This window comes from Hirundo rustica, chromosome 2 (genome assembly GCF_015227805.2).
Source record: "Hirundo rustica isolate bHirRus1 chromosome 2, bHirRus1.pri.v3, whole genome shotgun sequence".
Taxonomy (NCBI): Eukaryota; Metazoa; Chordata; class Aves; order Passeriformes; family Hirundinidae; genus Hirundo; species Hirundo rustica.
Genome location: NC_053451.1, coordinates 46,543,949 through 46,564,860, shown reverse-complemented (window position 1 = coordinate 46,564,860; position 20,912 = coordinate 46,543,949). Strand labels below are relative to the sequence as shown.

The 20,912-nt window shown below is 42.6% G+C and overlaps 1 protein-coding gene across 3 annotated transcripts in view; it reads left to right on the top strand.

Moving 5' to 3' along the window:
- SPATA13 (spermatogenesis associated 13) overlaps positions 1–20,912 on the top strand; it is a 148,106-nt gene that overhangs the window by 71,761 nt on the left and 55,433 nt on the right. The window contains exon 1 of one of the 3 annotated variants that reach the window (XM_040054178.2): positions 3,589–3,673. The exons of the other annotated variants lie outside the window; for them this stretch is intronic. The gene's annotated coding sequence lies outside the window, so the exon portion shown is untranslated. Of the gene's footprint in view, positions 1–3,588; positions 3,674–20,912 lie in introns of those variants that run through there. 3 annotated transcript variants of the gene reach the window in all.

Here is a 20,912-nt window from a genome sequence, read left to right as displayed (position 1 = left end):
CCTCAGTATTTTCTGGCTTTTTGTGGGCTGTGTCTTGCTGAACTGAGTAGGACCCCAAGGAAATGATTCTGTGAAACTCTGTTTATGGTCAGAGCACTTAGAAGGTCAATCCTAAAACGGGAAAGAGTTCTCAGCCTCAGCTCTGACAAATCTGCTAATCCCTCCAGACACTTTTGAAAGGACATTTGAGACTTCCATTGCTGAACATAAATCAGTATCACATTCTATAGGATAGTTCAAGAACGCCTATAGAAAGTTTATGACTTGCATTAAGGGTTTTGTGGGTTCCTGTGCTTTCCTTGTATTGTTTTGTTCCCTATGGCTAAGGCAGAACCCAAAATTCCCACCCCACCATGCATCCCCCAGCAAATAGGTCCTAGGCACACATTACAATGTAAATAGATGCCGAATACGTGGCCAGAATAATTAAGCTTTAAAATTCTAGCCGAAAATCCATTGTCACACAAAACGGACCATACAGATAAGAAGGAGGTAATGGGAACAGCCTTTTACTGTCTGCACTTAACCATAAATGCTGGCCAGAATTCAGGAAGGATTAGGTGTTTCTACAGGAACCAGAACATTTACAAACATAGCACTAAGCAGCTGCTAATGCTTTGTGTTTGCAGCTCTGGGCCAGAGCCGATTTCTTGAGTTCATTCACTCCTTTGCTTTCCAAAACACCGCTACTACAGGCTGTAGGACTTTTCTGCCATCTCATCAGTGTAGAGGTTCATCTTCAACAGCAGCTCTTGTAAGTGTGCTTGCGCAACTTTCTGTTATCTTACAAAATCCCATGGATGATGTCAAATTGCTACAATTCTTAGTTATCTATGTATGGTAAAACACTCTAATTATTACATAATTTTAAAATAAAAAATGCAAGCAGGTTATTTTCACATTTTGGTTAGAAAGTTTTCAGAAAAACACATCTAAACAGACCTAGCACAAACGATATTGAAAATAATATAGAACGTACATGACTTCACACCCCACCCTTACCCCCGATTAATAGCTTATTTTGTGGATCTGGGCTCAATTTACAAAAACAAGAGTGGCTTTAGTACTTATAATTTTGCTAACATTGGAATATTCGTTCTGTATGGACAATATACAGAAATAAATCAGCCTAACTTCTTGTACATTTTATTGATTTTTGCTAGATGATGATACATTATTCGAAGTTGAGTTTTTGAGTTTGTGAAAATTCTGATTTTCTATACCCAGTAGTTTAAAATCTGTAGGACCAGGAAAGTGTTATCCCATTTGACTGGAAGAGCACGGGCACAAACAAGGTTAGACAGGAATTTAATAATACAAATAACCTGTAGCAATTGGAGGCTGCTGTTCTGTGGTCCCACTGCACTGCCCACCTATCTGCCTGGACTGCATCCAGCAGTTGCGTAACTTTAGCCAGTTCAGCCTTACAAGCTCATGAAACAGAAAATGATGGCTTTTGGATGCATTGGTTTTCAACTGGATCAGCCCTCTGAGACGGCTACCTCAGCTGCCCCAGCACAGTAGCAGTGCAAGGCAAACACAGACTGGGGCAAGGGATGCAAGGAAAAGATGAGGGTGACACTCACCTCGAACCTTGTGGCTCACGGCCACCAGCTGCTCAGGTGCAGCGTCATCTCCAAAGGAGATCTGGCCAGAAGTGCAGCTCCCTCACACCACCTTGGAGCCACCAGAGCTACAAACATTTCCAGTAGGTCCATGGGCTTCACTGATTCATCCACGGAGCCAGAATACAGGGCCAGTAGTCCACACTTTTAGACCTGCTTTGAAATATACTTCACCAAACCTTGTCTACTGAAAATATTTTGTCTTCACATGCAGTGAAATACACAGCAACACGGTATTTGTGCCAGAGCTTTACAAGCTTCATAATAGCTATCAGTTTCTTAAACATATAAAACATTTAAAATAGCACCTATATAGTTGGTATGGGGTCAAGATATGAGCTGGTGATAATTTGAGAAATACGTACTTATGCTGGGACTGTGTTTCAGAATCCATCCTTAAAAAGTTTAATGAAACATCATCAAAGGGTGTGATTTCCAAAGCTGTGGATGCACATTTAAGCTTTTCCTTTTTTCTCTCTTCTCTTTTCTCATTTAAATGACAGTTTAGGAAATGATTCTCAGCTACAGCCCAGTAAAAAGATGTGGATTAAGAATTTATCTGATTTTTGTTTCGTTTTGTTTATGTTTTGCTTGTTTTGTTTTTGGAGGGGAGGGAGGAAGAAGAGCCTGAGCATGATGTGAAGAAAATGAAGCTGCCTAGATGTTGAGGGGAAGGTTATGGTCACTTGTAATGAATTTCAAGGCTGGAGGAAAATGCTAGATCGCTCACTCTTTATGTGCTCTGCTACTTCCGATCTTAAGCACACATTTAACCCTGATCAGAGAGAAAGTCGTTGTAGTAAATAACACACAATTAGACCCTGAAAGGTATTTGTAAATCGGGTCGTTTTTAAGGCAACATTGAGTTAAAACACTGAAACGTTTCTTGCAAGGCTCTTTTCAATTCGAAATACCACGGTTCGGGTTTTGTTCTCTTACCCCCCACCCCCATCCTTTTGCAACTGGGGTCAAAAAAGCCCTGCAGGGTAGCATGGTTTGCACAAGCCTGCCAGGCTGCTCCCATAGCCTAAATTACCAGTACAAGGGCTAGAAATCTGCATGCAGGCCCGTGTAGGGTGGCAGCAGTTTGGATGAGGGGATGCATTAAAACCCATTAAACCCCACGTGATCCCTGCTGCACAATTCTCTTTTATCTTTCTTCTCTCCACTGCCCGGAGACTAAAGAGCTCATCTCCATAGGGCTCATCTCCATAGAATTGGGAAAGCAAAGTCTTCCAGAGGCTTTACTTGCTTCTGACCCCCTGCTCTTTCTCACAGTATCTGCTGTAGGTTTACAAATTTAGTTGGGAACTTTGAATGTTTGAAGCACCTTTGGAGAAATCGGATAAATAGATGTGAATAAGTTAGAGGGAAAATACAAAACTTCTGAAAAGTTCCTAAAATTTTACTTCACTTAGGTATTAGAAACGGGCTGTTTATCTGAATAATGATTTCCCCCCGCCTTTTACTTGGTATTACGTTTCCTTCAAAGAGTGTTGGAAGTCCTTAATATTATCTGCTGTAATGAAGCAACCCCTCGGCCTGGGTGGGAAATCTAGCGTATAAACGTCCAGTCTCCTTATTTCTTCCTCGGACAAATAAAACCACACAAACCAGCCCGCTGCAGGCCGGATAGATCTTTCACATAATGAATTGTTTTATGCAGAGGGCTTCTGAGGGGGGCAAAAACTTAAATGTGGTTACTATGTCAACAAACGACGGGATTTAGGCATTTTTCTCTGGGCCTTACGTCTGCAGAAGACTGGGGGAGAATTTATGGAGCGTGTTGCGCTGACACCCTCCCAGCTGTTCCTCCCCCCGAGCGGAGCAGGCGGCGGAAAGGCTCCGGGCGGCGCCTTCGGGGACCCCCGGGCGCTTGGAGGGCTGGGAATCCTCGCGGAGGGAAACCCGGCTGCTCGCAGGGGCGGCTCGGGGAGGGCGAGAGCGCCCCTGCTTTTCTCCGTGCTGAGCGGAGAGCCTGACGAGATTTTTGGGAAAGCTTTGTGCCTGCAAGCGTCTGCCGCGCTTTCGGAGGAGTCGGCAGAGCGGTAAGGCAGGTATTTTCTCCCACGACTTTCCTTTCGTGCTCTTTCCCCGCTCCCTCGCCAAGTTACGAGCGCCCACCGGGCATCCCGGTCCTCCGAGCCTGACCGCCGCTGCCGTGTCCCGGGGGTGGCTCTGGGGACACCCGGGCGGCAGCGGGGGCTCTGCGGGCTGCCGGGAGCACCCCTGGGAGCTGCCGTGTCCCGGGGGTGGCTCTGGGGACACCCGGGCGGCAGCGGGGGCTCTGCGGGCTGCCGGGAGCACCCCTGGGAGCTGCCGTGTCCCGGGGGTGGCTCTGGGGACACCCGGGCGGCAGCGGGGGCTCTGCGGGCTGCCGGGAGCACCCCGGGGAGCTGCCGTGTCCCGGGGGTGGCTCTGGGGACACCCGGGCGGCAGCGGGGGCTCTGCGGGCTGCCGGGAGCACCCCTGGGAGCTGCCGTGTCCCGGGGGTGGCTCTGGGGACACCCGGGCGGCAGCGCGGGCTCTCTCGCAGGACAGCCTCTGCCGCAGCCCCGGGGCTGCGCGGCTCTGGGCTCCCGAGGGACTGCGGCCCGCGCTGAAGTCGGAAGCGTAAATCCACGCTCGAGTGATGCTATCCCCAGTTCGGGGTGATCTGGGGGTCGTGAGCGCTTGTGTTTTTTGTTGTTGCATGAGTCAGGTCTTGTGTGTACACGCGGTCATTTCTGTTCATGGCTGATCTCTCAGTATTAGGAATTAGTGAGGATGGCTGAGGAATAGTATAAGTTGCCGAGGGGGATTCGAGTGTTGTTTGGGACATGAGATGTGCTGGAAGCCGCCCATGTGTAGCTGGAGCTGTTTTGTGCGGATGCTCCACCGTCCTTCGGTAGAGCTGCCCGTGTTACTGCCATAATTCTGTTAAGTTTTCACCTGTATTCAAACCTCCTTTTCCCGCACCGATCCCTGGCAGTTCCCCCACCCCCATGCTTATGTATCACAGCTAGTCTCATTTGGGATTGAGTTAGCTCACGGGATTTTGAAATTCATCACACACGCACATTTTTTACTATGAAAGTGAAGCCAGTGTGTAGCATTTTCTGCTTCCTTTACACCCACAGACTCAGAGTCTTAAAAATCTTCTGCCTCCTCAACTCCCTGAAACAGAAAATGGGGCCTCATGTATCAGACCAAGGAATAACCATCTCAGTGCTCCTGTAGGAAAAGAACAGCTGTGTAGAAAGATCAATAAACACCACCAGTTGCTTCAAAAGTCGTAAAATGGAAAGACTCCACAAAATAAAACGTGTGGCAGGAGACCCTGGCTCCAAACACTGCAGGAGAACTCCTGGGAAATGCAGTAATTAGTGGGAAGTCTCAGACTTGTTTTCTTTCAGTGGTTCCACGCATAAAAATATTTGGTTTGGGAGATGAAATCACAGTGGCAGGAAGAAATAGCCATGCGAAAGGAAAGCATGTTAATGCTTAATGCATTGGAGAAATGGTTCATGAATGGTTTATGTCAGTGAAAACAAAACACTGACAATGCTGCCAAGGCCATAGACCTCAGGTGAGCTTTGTATGTGCTGGCTGGTTCTGTGAGCTGAAAGTGTCTGCAGCTTTTTTTTTTTTTCCCAGTCTTGAAAAAAACCAAAAAAGTGATAACCTGTTTCAGTGAATTTTTCTTTTTTCTACCTGCTTTTCCACATTACTGTAGCTCTTTGTTAGCGTATCTATTAACTTCTTTGTTTAATTGGCATATTTCCCTAAGTTTTCCTTCACTTCCAAGAGAGAGGAATCATTTGGGAAGGCCCAGCTTCTCCTTGATGTCTCTGTTTTCCCTGTCCAGGTCACCATTTGGAGGTTCCTCTGTCGTCTTTGCAGATCTCTCCTCCCCACCCCTTGCTCTCCTCAGCTGCTCAGGATGTGATGTTCCTTCGCCATCACTCATACCTCCTCCAGCCCAGTCCACTCCTGCTTTCCTACCTGGATCCTGCTGCTGCTTTCATGCTCTTTCATGCCAGCCTGTGCCACCTCCTTCCAGCTCTGTCACCACTTTGGGGACTGTTTTTCTCACCAAGCCTTACCTGAGAGCACCCTGTCACAACTAGTTTCCTAAGGAATGCCACAGGTTCCACAATGATGTCCTGTGAAGGACAAAGAGCTGTGTGGGGTTCTAGATTTGCTGCCAGGCACGGTGTGCAGAATTCATGCAGAGCTCCGAGTATATTTGCTCGCTGCAAGTGGCTGTAGAAGTGCCCAATGATCCAATGATTCCCCTGCCTGTACTGAGCTTAGCATGAGAAGGGTTGCTTTTCTTCCTTTCCCCTTCACACTTCCTCTTGAAAATTTTTGACAGCTGTGGGCCCCTGAGCTTGGGCGTTGAGGTGTGATTGAGAGACAAGTTTTCTAAATGGCTATAAAGCTAAATCCTAAAATTAGAATTATTTGTGTTGTGCAGGGGTTTGAATACAGGTGAAAACAGTAGCATTATGGCAGTCACTTAAAGCTCTTACACTCACCTTGTAGGGATTTGCAAGGGGATTGGAAGGAGTGGGTGAGACCCTACATTCCCCCCAGATGCAGTGCTTGCTCCATGCTGTGTGCCAGGGCAGTCAGTCCCTCCTGCCATTTCCTTCCCCAAGTGTTCAATCCCCTAAATCACATGGAAGCCTGCAGTCCAGCAAAGAGGTACACCTTGTGTACATCTGGCTGACTTTACTGTAATGACCACTGGTCTGCTTTGAGTCTCACTTCTGCAACTTTTTGCTCGTATGGGATCTCATCTAAAGCTCTCTGAATTCCCATTCACTCTGGTGGGCTTCCATCCTGCCTCACTGCAGCTGATACCAAAGATAAGAGGTCCAGGATTGAGTTTTTTGATTCTGCCTGAAATTACTATAAAGTTCTTCTAAGATAAACCCTCACTATCCCTTCATCCAGATAGGCAACAAAGATATTAAGCAGGGCTGGCCCCAATAATGAGTCCTTGGAAGCCCCGCTGTTGACCACCTGCCTGATGGATGTACATTCACCACCACACTCTGGCCTCAGCCATCTAGATTTTACCCAGTGAACAGTGCACCTGCCCATGCCATGAACAGACAGTTTCTCCAGGACTGTGATGTGGTAAAATCGTGACTGCATTGCGTGGTGTGGACACTTGTCATGCTCTGAACTAAATTCCTTGTTGGAGGTACAGGAATCCTGGGAAGCCCTTGGAGAGCCATGTGTTTCTGCCTAAGGACAGGGACTTGTCTCATGAACATGATGGGCTATGTCCTACATCCTGTGTGCAGGCAGCAGTGCACCTGAGGGTCTCTGGCTCACTGCGGCCTCCGGTGGGTTTTCTAGAAATCCTCGGCAAATGGTCTAATTCCTCCTTTTCTAATCAGACTACATTTCTGGATGGAAGAATGAACTGTTTGAGCAGGTAAGGCTCATAAGTGAATGTAAAACCAAGTTAGTTTTTCCTTGCCCTCTTCTTTCATGCCCTTAGGTCAAAGAAGTTGATGGGCATAATTCCTGAAGACATGGCACAGCAATTAGATGCACTTCTCAGGGAAATGAAGATTTCGTTGTAGACATTAGACATCCTTTCCAAAGGCTTTTTCTTTTTGTTGATTAGTACAACCAGCAAGCAAATCTCAAAAGAATAACAATCAAATATGCCAAAGTTGTGGCTAATTGGTACTTGTTACCTTTCTTCCAATTTGCTCTGTTATTCCTGATAGTGGCATTGCATGTCATCTGTTCTCAGAGGGGCTATAAATCTTCCCAGAGAATCACATGTTTAACTACAAGTTTTTGTTTCTCCTCTCATAGAATACCAACATGTTGTCCCATGAGGTTTGAAAAGAACATTGTCTATTTACTGTATCTGTTTCAGTCTCTGTTTCTCCTGCAGTTTTTGTCTTCTAAGTTTAAATGTCCTTTAGATTCCAGCACACAAGGAACAGAGTGGTTTGCCAGTCCTTGATGCCACTCTCTCTGCATATCCTGTTTTCAGAGTCCTAGAAGAACATAAGCAGAGCTCATTTCCAAGAATTTATGAAACAGTTCTGATAAACTGAAGCTACTACTCAGAAAAAAGTTGGTGCCTCTTAATGCGTTGCATGAATGTTTTTTGCATGCAATACTTAAAGGGAAGGGGATAAAGGGAAATTATTTATGATAATTAGAATAATTTGATGTTACTGTATCAGAAATATTTGTGACTGTATCAGAAATGTTTGTGATGCTTGAAAATTTGTTATTTTGAGCAGATGAAGATGCAGTATTTTTGTCTATTCTCTGCCCAATTAATAATTCCAAATATTAGAACTTCCCCCTTTAAAAAAAATAAAAAATAGTAGCAATGTAAAAGCAGATCAGCAGACAGGAGATCCAGAAGTTTTGCATTTCATTACATAGTGTCATAGCAGTCTATTCAACACAACAGTAAGTGTGAAAGACGTAAGTATTTTTGGGAAAATCTAGGAGCTGGACACCATAATGCTTTTCCTGCCTGCTGTGATATAGTGGACTGCCATACCTGTATGGGTCCCAGCTGAGGGGAAAAGGTCAAGGGCTGCGAGAAGAACTTGAATAAGGCCAAGGAGGGTTTTAATTAGAGGATTTTAACAAGCTTCCCAACTAGATGAGAATTACAGCTGTGGCCGAGCTCCTGTGGCAGTACAGAGCAGCAGCAGCAGCAGCAATCCTCATATGCTTTGTGAAGCGTGGACAGCTTTTGAATGGCAGTTGTGTAATGAATTGATTTAGTAGGAGCAGGCTCAAGACCCTTTTCTGCATCTGTCAAAAGCAACCCCATCTTCAAGGAAATCAGTGTGCACTTTGCACTTCTGGGGCAGCAGACAGATCGTTTGCTCATGGAGAGGTTTTATAAACCAATATATTCGAAGACTAGCCAAGACAATGTAAATCTCCACCATGTAAAACCAGTAACTCAAATTGCACAGCCTGACCATTGAAATGCTGTTTTAAGGCTTACTGGTTTGTTTTAGACTTAAGCAAATTATCTGGCACAACTGACCAATTTAGTAAAGTGAGGCAAAAAGAAAAATAACACAAGTTTGAATCTGCTGATTAAGGTATTTAATTTCTAGTTGTGACAGGTTTACCACTCTATGTAGAGATTTAGTGGCTGGCACTGCTTATTAAAAGAAAAGAGGTTTTTTTTTTTTTTTTTCCTGCATGAAATTGTTCTTCTCTAGCACATTATAGAATTCCAAAATGCTGAGACATGCATGTAGTCAAGGAGTGAACCTGGCTCATGTCATGGTCTTACACTGTATTAATCTAAGAACGCTCTGATGGTTTACTATATACAAACAAGGACAAACACACACATATGATCCTCACAACAAAACACCAGTACCAGATGTGGTAGGTAGGTAATGAGAATGTGAAAGGTATTATGTTATATTGGTTGTAAGTCTTCCCTTTGACCTTCCTGGAAGAGTTTAAATAGCTCCTACATTAAAAGAGTTTATATAGCTCCTAACTCCTATGGGCATGAGGAGAAGTGTGACTTTAAATCTCAGGGCTTTAAGAGTGCCCATTTGAGCAGCTCTCTGTGCTGGGTGAGGCAGAGACTGAAGAGTTTTGCAGGTGTACTGGTATCCTTTGCCTATGCATTTTGGGGAAAAAAAGCAAGCCAAATTGATTCTTTGGGCCATCAGCTGAGCCATACTGACCTTTTGTAGAAGAATCCATGAGGAAAAAAATAAAAAGAGGAGGAAATAATTAAGCTTTGAGGATCTCATCTCAGATGAAAATGCCAGGCTGAGAAGATTCTCAGAGGAAAATTACAAGCCTTTCTCTAGAGAAAAGGTATCTGGTGGTGGTGAATGACTAGGTATTACTGAAGGAAAAATCCCATGGAGTAAAAAAAATCAATGAAAGATACTGAGTTCCCCCCAGCAGGGAACAGTCTGTATCAGGAAGAAGCTGGGAGGTAAACTGTCTGTGACGTAGAATTCATTATCTCTACAGGGTTTATTTCTCTATAAAAACACATTACTCTACAACAACTGTGTTTTCTGTCACTGATTCCTGGTCTGTAGCTCCATACAGACCTGTTAAACTTCAAAACAGGGAGAAGGGTTCATTGTTGATCAGGGAATGACAGTCCTGTGTCCCTGGCAGAGCCTAAGGGCTGCTAGCTTTTTCCTCCTCCTGGTTCCCTGATTGATCCCTGAAATTCCCAGGCAAAACTCCTCCTTTACAAATAAAAGCATCACATTTTCTTTTCTGTAGTCACATGATTATCAGTCTGTATTTGACCGTCCTTGCTAATGCACATGAAATGCCTCCTTTTGGTTCGTGTTCTGTTCTGGGAGAGAGACAGTCCTTTGTATTATTTGGTCTTTTGAGAATTTGATTTTGCCATTGTTCTCAAAGTATTACATTGTATGTAGGTGTGTGGTGCTGAAAAAGTTGTTTCACTTATATTAGCTGGATTATTTTAAACAGAAGGAAAATTGTTTATGAGTCTGAACCCCCCAATTCATATTAGTCAAGTACAATGATGATTCAATAGGAACACAAAACATGGCTTACTTTTGCTACTCAAAGTGTCATTACTTGAAGCCATGACAACAATAATAGATATTAATCGTGATAAGTTACTTGTCATACAATTTTAATGTAGCTCCAAGTGCAGTGCAAATTTCAGCAGCCAGTCTGTTGAGCAGGCAGAGCGTCCTAAATCTGTATGTACTTACACTGTTGGCACAGAGCGCCCAGTTAAAAAAGAAAGCACCTATATCATCACAAAGAATTACATGTCTGAGGTATGACATAATTTAACACTCCTCTGTCTCTTTCCCTTCTTTGTCTTCCTGGAGGGGAAATGGAAGAGAAGAGGAATGTTATGCCTCTTGCTAATGAAAAGCACCAACATTTTTTCCAAAATCCATCTTTGTTGTAAGATCTCTGTTCAGGACATTTAACCGTTTAAACAGTCAATTTTCTCAGTATTGCTCTCATCACATGTTCCATAGCAACATTTTGGTTTGGATTTGAGTAAATTTTGTGCATGTTTTATGAGAATATTTTGAGTCTTAAGTAGGTTGACCATAAATGGAGACAACTGTACTGAAGAGCTTGGTTTGATTAGTCACTTGGTCCAAAAGTCCCATTGAGTCTGAGGTTCAGCAAGAGAGCTGAAGGGTACTCAGCCCACAAGAGCTCCAGAGAAAGGCTGGTTTCTACTGTGTCAGCACTCATTTATCCTGGGTCCAGCCAGGAGCAAATTCAATCCCTGCTAATGCACACTACTTCCTCCAAGTTGTGTGTTGGCTCAGAGCAGGGGGAGGTGAAACAGATTAACACTTGGACAATATCACTTATGTCTGAGATGTTTGTCTCTGTGTCACATCTGTCCTCTGTACCTGAGTCAACTGGAAAGTCCTGACCTACAGTTGCAATGCAGTCCATGGGACCATTGCTTGTCTTCAAGGCCAGGCTCATTGATCTCATCTGGCGTTTTTGTCAAACAGTCAGAATGCCATATTTGGCATTTCTGTGTTTTTTTCTTTTCATATTTTTATTATGTGTTATGGAAATGCTTTATGGTCTCTGAAAGCACGCTGGATTTGATCAATTACATTAAACAAATATGAGAGCAGTTTAACTACGCTGTAACCCGGCTGTTCCAACAACAGGGCTTACCTTACATACGCTCCTGGTACCAGCACTGCTATTGGGAGGTCAACTTCCCACCGCACAGGTAGCTTCAAGTAAGAGCTAATTGGATGTGCAAGAACCAATTTCTTATTTAAAGCCACCTCACGTCTTTCATTCACCCAAACCATCCTATTGGACTTGCCCATCGAACTCTAGCTAAAAGTGACATTATCTACTAGACATTATCTACTAGACCCTATCAACTGCACCCAGTTAGCTTTAATAAGTAATTGATCATTTATCTTGATCAGATTTATAATTTGTTTTCTGATTAAATTAAGGAGTAGAGATTTTTCACAAATTAATTATCTCAGTGGTTTCTATTTTATTTGCATTCTGTGGCTCTAGATTAAACCTGCCAGCGCTGCTTACGTATTCTGAAGGTGTTCTCTTTCATATGGCTTCCGTTTCCTGGGATGAGAAAATAAAGGAGGCTTTCATGCACGTGAGGCAGCAGAAAATAAGAGTCTGTTGTAATGTTCAAAGTTCAGATGTTCAGCAACTCACCGAGGTACCCTCTTGAGGCAGCAGTGCAGAAGCTGCTCAGCTTAGCCTACATTTTGTCAGTTGTTTCCTTCTTTCTAAGGAAGGAATCTTTTTTTACGAAAGCTTCTGGATTCATTTTTATCATGTTTAACATTGCTATGATGAGGAGTGTACTTCCTTATTCTCTTGTATTTTCAACTAGGTCCCAATTATGGTAATTTCAGGTTTTACTTCCATTTGGAAGAACTGCAGCTAAGAGTTTCAAATGAAGCCAGGATCTGTTCCTGCATTAATACTATTGCAGAGACTGAATTACAACCAGAATGCTTTTTCTAAGAAACAGATAATGCTGCCCCTGGGCAAAATATATGAGTAAAATGCTTCAGTCAGTTACAAGACTAAATAAACTGAATTTTAATGATAATGATAATGATTGATAATGATTGATAATGATTGATAATGATAATAATAAGGAGGAGGAGGAAAAAGAGGAGGATGTTATGCTAGCTTGTACCAACTAGAAATAATCAATGCAAGATTTAAAAAATCCTGTATAGAAATCTTGTTTAAAAATCAGTTCCTGAGTGATATAAAAAGTTTGAGATTTGGGCTACTAATGGGAAGAGTTTGGCTGTTTATGGTACTACAAAATTAATATTTGAAAGCTGATTTTCATAGATTACTGAGTTTCTGCAAAGTTCTGTCGTGGAACTTGGAATTCACTCAGAGCCAAAACAGTTTTCCTTTTGTTTTTGTCATTTGTCCTTGCTTATGACAAGGGTCAGCATTTTTAAGTACAACGATTTGGAACTGTTTGAAGTAAGCTATTGCCTTGTTCCAGTGTGTTAATCAGGACCTTGTAATTAAAAGTAACCTCCCAACAATGAACCAAGGGTTCTGTGGCTCCTTGGCACACTGCGTGGTTTGTTGTTGTTGTTAAGATATTTTTTCGTTGCTGATGGAACAGCTTAACTATCCAGGAAGAAAACAGCCAAGTTTGCTAAATACCTCACTGTCACACACTTGTGGAACACACTGGAGAAAAGGTTAACATGGAATTTGTACTTCCTGGTGCATTGGTTGCTGAGAGAGAACAAGCGAATTTTGGGGAAATGGTGGCATTAATCAGTAGGGCTTTAGCTTTTCAGGTTGTAAGAAAACTGAGTTAAATACGTTATTTTAAAACCTGGATGACAGCATAAAATACGAGAAGCATGTAGAGAAGTTAGAAAACAAAAGACTGAGAACTTAATGCTTTTAAGAATTTATTTATTTATTTATTTATCATTTATGCATCACAGTCACTGAGATTTTAAAAACCAGGAATCCCCTCCTAATGGTATAAGAACCAAGTATAACCACCATTTAAATATTTAGGCAATAGTCAAGAAACCTAACTTGCATATCTGCCTGTATGTTATCTTACTAGCTGTGCTCCCTTTTCTCATTTTTCTCCTGCAAACCCATCCATTCTGTTTGTTACTACACCTCTTTCAACACCCATATTTGGGAGGCTGGAGGCACCCAGCTCTCAGCACACTCTGGCACAACTAGGTTTTCAAATAGACATGGCATCATCTAGGCAAGAGATTAAAATCAAACCACGTGGGGTACCAGTTAACTTTGGGAAATAATTACGGGAAATTCTGTGAAATGTGAGGATATAGACCCCAAAGAATTAATGCAAACAGAGAGGAAGCAGAAAAATTTGTGGAAAACTGCCCCAAGAGGACTAGAAAACAATGTGTTCTGAATGCAGCCTGTGATTTAGGAAGACTCTAAACTGCAGACTCACAGAAGATGGGAAAGTAAAATAAAGGGAAATTTTTTCTGTGTTCATCTTGTTTCTCGTTCCTCCTTAAGCCATTTGGAGACGAGAGAGTTAGTTAGATGGCCTTTCAACCAATTTAATGCAGCAGGTCCTTCCTAACACTTTTCTCTTGAGAACAAGATTCAGAAATATAGCTAAAGATTTTGTCCTGGATATTTCACTACAATCTTTACAATCTTCCCTATGAAACAGGGTCTCATGATTGAAGAATACACATTAGCAGGTTTTGCTTTTATGGATTTAATCTATTGTGTCTTTTCTGCATAAGGGCATGAAAAAGAGAATGAGGAAGAGAGAAAATTGTAGGAACATCTTCATCCTGGTGCAAAGAAATCAAACTTTTACAGTGGGGCACAGTGGGTTTTTTGTGCACTGACATTAACAGCACCAAAACAGTGTCACCCCCAAGTCCTACAAAGAATATTCCTGTGCTGAGAACTTAGTTAGTACATCATTTTACCTTGGCAACAGCAACGGAATGCTGAAACTTGGGCTGAGGAATTAATCTTCTCAAAGGCTTTAAAATATTGTTAAAAATAAACCAGGATCACTTAAAACATCTTGGTGGTTGTTAATCTCCTCCCCTCTGCATCTAGTGTCCAGGCCTAATTGCCTTGTATGACCTGGTGATGAATTGGTCTTATGAATAGTGCTGTGCCTGGATTACTTTGCAGTTGCTAACCTAAATATTTGCTGGGGGAATTGCCCTTCTTTCAGGGCCTGCTTTGTATTGTGTGGGGCTGTTAAGTCTGAGAAGCCTTAATGTAATTGATACAGCAACATGCAGACATGCCTACTTCTGTCTTCTTTTCTTTCTTTTTTCAATTTATTTTGTTGCCATTTTTTCTGTTTCTGACTATAGTAGAAGATTTGGCATGAACTGTTGATAGGTGAATTGTGTATTCCATGTTTCCACATTTTTTAACTGAACTTTGAGGTAACAAAAAATAGTGGAAGAAAGGCCCTGAAGGTCAGCTCCTGCCCTTGTGGCATATACACAGCTTGGGAAAGATGTGTTGTTTTATTAACATGCCCAAAGTCAGGTCACCAGTATGAAAATATTACTGCGTGTCCAAGCCTTCTTAGGACTTCTTTGCTTTGGTTGAGACTGCTGGCAGTGGTTATAAAATGCAATAGTAGTTTCCAGAGAGGGAATGGTCCTATGAAAATGTTACAGATTTCCAACCAGGAGCAGTCAAAGGCAGAAGTCCTGCAGCCACGTGAATATTACCATCTCATGATGGAAATCCTGGTTGTCATGGGCAACTTAAACCATTCCCATATTCGCCAGAGAGACAACACTGCAGGGAACAGGCAACCTGGGAGGTTTCTGGAGTGCATTGACGATAGGTTCCTAACCCTGGTGACTGAGGGGCCAATGAGAAACAAAACTCTGCTGGACCTCCCTGAGCTTACAAACAACAAATATCTGGCTGAGCATGTGAAGGGGCTGGAAGTAGCTTTGGTTGCAGTGACTCATAGTGATGTTGTACAAGATTCTTAGAGGAAGAAACAGGACAAATAGCAGAGTCACAGCCACGGGTTTCAAGACAGGAGGCTTTGGCCTCTTCAGGAATGTCCTTGGAAAATTTCTGTGGTATAACATCTTGGAGTGAAGATAAGAGTTGTCTTTCAAGAATCACCTCTTGAATGCTCCAGCCCAACAAGCAGGAAATCAAGCAAGGATGGCAGGAGACCTGCGTGGGTGAACAGGGAGCTCCTGATAACTTAGACATCAAATGGTAGAATACAAGAGTGTAGTGGGTTTACACAGCAGGGTTTGGTCTTTGGGGGTACAGGGTGGCCTCTGTGAGTAGGAATGAGGAGCTGGGAAAGTATATGCTAATCAGCCTCAGCTCAGTCCCCAGGAAGGAGGTGGATCAAATCTTCCTGGAAGCCATTTCCAAACATCAAGGACAAGAAAGTGATTGGGAGTAGTCAACATGGATTTGCAAAGGGGAAATCATGCCTGGTCAAGCTGATCGTCTTCAACAACAAAATGACCAGCTCCAAGGTCATGGGGAGAGCAGTGGATTTTTAGCAAAATTTTTGACACTGTTTGTGATAACATCCTTTCAGGCAAACTGATAAAGCCTGGACTAGGCAAGTGGATAGTCAAGGGATGTAAAACTGCGCAAACCACTGGGTTCTAAGACGTGTGATCAATGGCATGAAGTCCATCTGGAAGCCAGGCACTAGTGCTGTACCTCAAACACCAGTGCTGTGGCCAGTAGTGGTTAACATCTCCATGCTTGATGGGACAGTGTACCCTCAGCACATTTGCTGGGGGTATAAAACTAAGAGTAGTACCTGTTAACCAACTAGAGCATTTGACATATGATGAGAGGCTGAGACAGCTGGGATCACTCATTCCGGAGAAGAGGGTGCTGAAGGGATCCTATTAATGTGCACAAATACCTGATGAGAGTGAAGCAGTAAAGAGGATAATGAGAACAGTCTTCTCACTGGTGTCCAGTGAAAGGGCAAGAGACAATCTGCACAAACTGAAATACAGGAAATTTCTGAAATTGCTGAAATAGTTGAAGAGGCTGCCCACAGATGTTCTGGAATTTCCATCCTTGTAGACTTCAAAATATTATTTAAAACTTGTCAGGACACAGCTCTGCTTGCCTGCTCTAGCTGACCCTGCTTTGAGCAGGAGAGTTAGACCAGGTGACCTCCACAGGTGTCTTCCAACCTCCACCCTTCTGGGAGGGGGGCCAGACTGGATGGTATCCAGAGGTATCCAACTTCAACTCAACCTGCTATTCTGTAAGTTGCAGATTGACTGGAGATCAGTTTGTGCAATGTAGTATTATTTGCATTTCAGTTTCTCCTAAAATATCAAACCATGAATATATATTTAGTGTTTTCTTCATTTTCTTCCCTCCCAGCACAATAATCAAAACCAATATGGCAACTCACCCTGGTGAGTGACCTGAGACCAAAAAAATTGCTTGGACTTAGCCTTTTTTATAATCTTTACTTAAAGATTTATAGGAGCAGAGGAAAGTCCCCTTAACTTTTGTGGACCTTGTCTCTGACTCAGAAGGCTTAAAATTGTGAAAGCCCAGTCTTGCATGAGAAGAGCATGGCTCTGAGGAGTTTGCTTCCTCTTTTTTAGTGAAGGCCTTGAGCACAAGTCAGACGTTGCAGAGCTGACGTTCTGTCTTTATCCTCTTATACAGTTAACTTTCTTGGCACTGGGATCCCAGCAGAGCATTCAGCTCGAATGAATGTAACTAATAACAGGGAATTCCATAATGTATGAGTTTCAGATTATTACATGAGATAAAATATGAAGCCTCATACTTCGTTATAAATTATTAATCAGATTTTGAAAATCATCTTGGATATGTAAACCTATTATTAAGGAAATCTGCTGGCATTGCCACTTTTAAGAAATTAATATGATATTGCCATTAAAAATTCTCATTTTGATTATTAATGGAATAATTATGAAAACTGTAAGACAGAAATTAATTTCTCTTTGAATTATTGTCTTCTTGCATACACAATTGAAGTTTTTCTTCACATTTTTCTAACTCAGAAAAAATGCAATTGAAAGCCGATTATATATTCTGTGGAGGAAAAGCAAAGATTGAATCACATTCCAGCAGATCTTCTGTAACACAGAACTGTGTCTTCTATGCAGGGATATACAGGAGAGAGCTGTACAGGTCCTTCTGACTGGAGAGCATAAAGCCAGGGGCACTCTGTATTTCTGTATGTGATGCCAGGCTCTTGGGATACATGCAAGTCTCTGGGAAAGTGTAGCTTCAGCCCCACTGAGCACCAGGCAGGAAAAGCAGGGAGGTGCATGTCCCTGGTGCATTTCTGGCAGGGGTCTATCTGGTGTTCCACACTGTTCTGCCAGCGGGATAACTCCACTCCCCACCGGCAGTGTCTGCTGCACACCCGGTTGCCTTCTTGTGCAACTTTACAGCTGTCAAAGACATAATTGTACCTTTGAGTCCTGCCTCTTTCATCTGCTCCAGTATTACCAGGTATGTTTTTGGCATTTGGTTCTGCTGCTGACACCTGCGAGTACTAGAGCTGGGTGATAAAGTTTTGAGGTTCCTTGTTATTTTCACTTTTCACGGATGTGTATTCAGCGTGTACCATTCTGGGTCATCCATTTTGTCCTCGCTGTCAGGTGCAGCTTGCTCAGGGTAGATTCCAGCCGATAATAACCAGATCACAGTCTGCATGACATTTAACTAGAAGGCTTTGTTGCAACTTTAGATTATTTCTGCCTTGACTACTTCATTTTACTTTCACCAGCACACTCCCAAACTTCTCCTTTAGAGTGGTAAATATATAGTAATGCTGCATATGAGACTCTTCAAGACAAAGATTTTAATGAAATAGTCCTGTACATATTCTTCCTTCTGTGTTACAGTTATTCCAAGTGTATGTTTAACTTGCTGATTTCACACACCGCTGTGCAGCCTTTCGTTATACATTAACTTAAGGCTCAGCCCATGAGGTACTGACTGTGTCTGGATCATGCTGAGTCCCTTTTCCTCCCAGAGGCGCTTAAGGGCTTACAGGGGGCTCAGCAGAACTGAGCCCCGAATCCAGGCAACAACAGGCTCTTTCAAGTACCAAGAAGGTTTTCTGGAATGAGGTTCGTATTGTAACTGGACAATATTTTGTGCAATGGATTTTCATACATTCAGATTAAATATTATCCAAAAGAGCAGACCTTGTAGTTAGTGGCTGCTGGAAGACATAACCATTTAGGTATATATGGTGGTAATTAATTAAATTTTATAATTATGGCTTTATTATTTTTTCCAGTTAAGTGTAAAACCACGACTGAGACTAGTATCAAAATATCTAAAGTTTTGTGTGTTGGCTGCAGTGTGGTTTGTCCTTCTGTTAATGTGTATATGGTTTTCAAAGTTGCAGATAATCAGTGCAGGTCATCTAGGAAAGCCATTTGGGCATTATTCACGGTGGAGCTCACGCACCGTGCAACCGGCTGCTTGTACTCTGTGACTTCAAGGGGATCCCACTGGCAGTGGCATTGGGGGCCAAAATCCCTGGCATTACCCTAGCTTCCTGGACCCACCTTCCTTGGGCAGAAGCCCATCCAGCCATAGAGCTGAGCCACTGGTGGCTGTGTTCACCACTGTGTCATCACTGATATCATTGGGCTGGAGCGCTGTTCTCCACTGCCACTCAGGAATTTTGAAAGGCAGACTTTGCTGAAGGGTACTAAGCTGATCTGTTGCTTACATTTTGGGAAGCCAGGAGAAATATGGAGTGACCAAATGCATCTTAATGTGACCACACTATGGTGTAGCCTGTGCAAACTACAGTATTAATTATTACTGTTTCTATGAAACTTTTTTCAGGAGAAGATGGTACCATTGCTCTGTGTTACAATGTATTTGGCATTGAAAAAGCATTGTAACATACTGTTTCTGAAAAGCTGTTCTCACTGTTTTGTATGCAGATGAAAACCATAATCTTCCATTGTTTGCAAGGAAAAAGACAGGAGCTGAAAACTTAAAGTGATGTGGTTTAATTCCATCTATAAACAAGGAAGATTACTTCCAAAATGGCACCTCCTGCCTTTTCTCCTAGGTAGAGAAAGAGATACTTTTTGATTTTGGTCCTGGTATCACCTGCAAACAGTGGTAATTCAGAACTAAAAAAGAAACCCAAATTTTGCTTTCAGATTTATACTTAAGGCTGGCCAAAGCCCAAGGTACAGTTCTGCTCTAAGAACTGTTGGAGCAGGCTCACTTTGATTCAAATACACCTGTGTGTTAATAAACTTATCTTTTGAAAATATACAATCACACTGTTGGCCTTTGCCCTTACTCCCCCCTTTAACTATCAGGTGCACACATATTTATTGTAGATTATCTCTTGGGATCAGTGTGATTTTAAGCGTGCAATAGCAGAGAATCACCTACTTAAAACGTTTGCAAGATCACAGCTCCAGCAATGCACTCTAACTGACCTTGTGGTATGAAATCAGTATGCAAGTAAACTGAGGATTAAGCAACTTGCTGACTGCCAGCTTTCTTGGAGTAATGGCCGTCAAGTTGGCTGCTGTGCTTTTCTGGGGAATAAGCAAAAACCCAAACAAAACTGAGCTTTTAGGAGTCTTTGGTAAATTAGAGAGGTTTCTTTGTAACTTTAAGCATAATTAGCTAAGCTAACAACTTGAGAGTTGTTTACCCATTAAAGGAAGTCAGGAAATAGGTAGAAGTTTATGGGAACAGAAGTGGGTTGCTGATGCCAGTGAAGTATTTTCCAAAATTCTCAGCATAGAATGAAAGCACCACATGATTCTATGTAAGAATACTGCAGCAGAAAGTAGTCACAAGCATTAAATATGCTCCCTGGGAAAACAGTTCTTGGTTTAAGTGAAATGAGCCTGGACTTGGTCGTATGCTAATTGCTTTTCATTACTATGTGCTAGCAAAGCTGTTTAATACTTGCTATAAAGCCTGGATTTCACTCTCATTTAATACCAGGTTAAATCTGAACTAATAAGCTCTCAAAAGCTTAGAGGTTCCAGTAAAATGAGATTTGGCTAAAAATTGCTTGTTGGTTTCTACTAGTAACAGTGGTGTGGCTATGGTGCTCTAGGCAATAAGAGAAGCAAGGCTTGGAAGAGAGAAAAGAGAATATGCTTCTTTGGGATGATGAATGATTTAGTTGAAGTCATGGTGTCTTACTGTAAACCTTAGCAAGGGTTTCTTAGCCTTCAGAACACTGAAAGATGTAATAGTCAATTTTGAATAATTTCAAGTGTTTACTTGTATGACATATTTTGATTAAGTTTTGGAAAATCAAGACATAGAATATTGTGCATGGAGCAGGATTACTTACTTCAGTATTCCTCAGGCAGCAGTATCTCTGACTCTGAGGGCTGAACACTGAACAGGAGCCGCTTATGAGCTGAGCAATAGCAGGATTTCTCACAAATGAAGCATCTTCTCTTGGCCTGGTATGGCGAAGTATAAAGATGATACTGCAGCCTGCTGAAATTGGCTGGTTACAAAGGTGCACCTCTGACTCTTCGGTTAAAATATTATTCTGGAATGTACTGTCTGGGGCTCTTCAGGAGTTTCAGAGTTAAAACTTTCATGTAAGTCTTCCCGATGCTAGGAAAATTACCAGATGCTGACAGGGGGTGTCAGCAGTGCCTCAGCTGAACATATGCTGCATATGGTTTGGCTGCAGGCACAGACAGGGAGGCCCTGTTCCCTGCTGCTACAGAGACTGGTGAAAACAGGCTTTAAACCGACTGATTC